Raw genomic sequence first — 1,926 nt, 5'->3', positions numbered from 1 at the left:
CAGGCGGATCTCTGTGAGTTCGAGACCAGCCTGGTCTACAAGAGCTAGTTCCAGAACAGGCTCCAAAACCACAGAGAAACCCTGTCTCAAAAAACCAAAAAAAAAAAAATTATACATCTCCTATACCAAATGAATGACACCTTCAGCTTAATTAGTTTTGAGACAGTCTTGTTATATATCCCCAGACTTAGAGTCCTGAGTCTGCAATTAAAGGTGTATGACAGCATACCCAGCTTCTTGGAGGTCACTCCTTAAGCAGGTAAACACACTGCCTAGTAGGCAGCACACAAAGGTGCTTCAAGAGGTTCACACTTAAACCCAAAATTGTGCCCATTTTAATTTCTACTTTGAAATTCTTAACAAACAAAGTGAAGTTTTCTTTAAGATAGAGCACTCTCTGGTGGTGTGATGAGATGTCTCCCACAGTTTTGGACATTTGACTACTTGGTTTTCTGTTGGTGGCACGGTTTGGGTAGGTTTTGGAAATATGGCCTTGCTGGAGGAACTGTAAAAAGAAACCCTTCCTTCTATAAGTTGCTCTGGTCAGAGTGTTTCATCACAACAATAGAAAGGTGACCAAGCTGGACGGTGGTGACACATGCCTTTAATCCCAGCACTCGGGAGGCAGAGGCAGGCAGATCTCTGTTTGAGGTCAGTCTGGTTTACAGAGTGAGTTTCAGCACAATCAGAGCTATACACAGAGAAACAATATCTCAAAATAAAAAAAGAAAGATAACCAATACACATTTCAAGACTTTGAAGCACAGCAGTAGAACCAATTGTCTTAGGGTTACTTATGCAGTGATGAAACACCATGGCCAAAGCAACTTAGGGAAGAAGGGGTTTTTTGGCTTACATCAAAGGAAGTCAGAACAGGAGCTCAAACAGGGCAGGAACCTGGAGACAGGAGCTGGAGCAGAGGCCACGAAGTGGTGCTCTTACTGGTTTGTTCTCCATGGTTTGCTCAGCCTGCTTTCTTATAGAACCTAGGACCACCAGCCCAGGCTCTGGGCACTCCCTCATGGATCACTAAGAAAATCCCTACAGTCTTGCCTATAGCCCACCTTGTGGAGGCATTTCCCTACTGAGGCTCCCTCCTCTCCAGTGACTCTAGCTTCTGTCAAGTTGACATAAACTAGACAGCATGCCAGTGCTTAGTATTTAGGACACCTCTGTTGAATTCTCTCCTCCCCTCAATGTAGCTTTAATCTTATAAAGTATACTTAAAGTCTAGAAGCACAGGGGTCTTACATATCCCAAATTATGTATTTTTACACAAATGAAATCTTTGTCTTACATGTTGTTCTGGTGGTTTTGTATTTTTTTTTTGTTTCGATTTTGCTTTGTTGTTGACTAGACACAAGCTAGAGTCAAATGGTATGAGAAAACTGAGAAAATGAGAAATTTTTCAAATTGAGAAAATGCCTTCATTGGATTGCTTGTAGGCAAGTCTGTGGGGACATTTTCTTAAGTGCTATATTGACAGAAATGGGCATAGCCCACTGTGGGTGGTGTCGCCCTGGGCAGGTGGTCCTGGGTGGGATATAAAAGTGGGCTGGGCAAGCCATGGAGAGTAATCAGTCAGTAACCAGTGCTCCTTCTGCTTCAGTTCCTGACTCCACTGGCTTCCCTCACTAAAAGACTGTCCTGTCTTGGCTTTCCTCAGTGATGGATTGTCCTGCCCCAGCTTCCCTCAGTGATGGGCTGTTACCTCTAAGTATAAGATGAAATAAACCCATTCCTCCTCAAGTTTCTTCTGAGGTCATTATCACAGCAAGAGAAACCTAACTAAGATACATATTAAGTTAAAAAATTAAAACTTGTGAAAATTTTTACATAAGGAGTTTTTTACTTTTTTTTGTGTGTGTGTGGTTTTTCGAGACAGGGTTTCTCTGTGGTTTTGGAGCCTGTCCTGGAACTAGCTCT

Source organism: Microtus ochrogaster, chromosome 1, assembly GCF_000317375.1.
Source record: "Microtus ochrogaster isolate Prairie Vole_2 chromosome 1, MicOch1.0, whole genome shotgun sequence".
Classification (NCBI taxonomy): Eukaryota; Metazoa; Chordata; class Mammalia; order Rodentia; family Cricetidae; genus Microtus; species Microtus ochrogaster.
Note: the sequence above shows the minus strand (reverse complement) of the source record.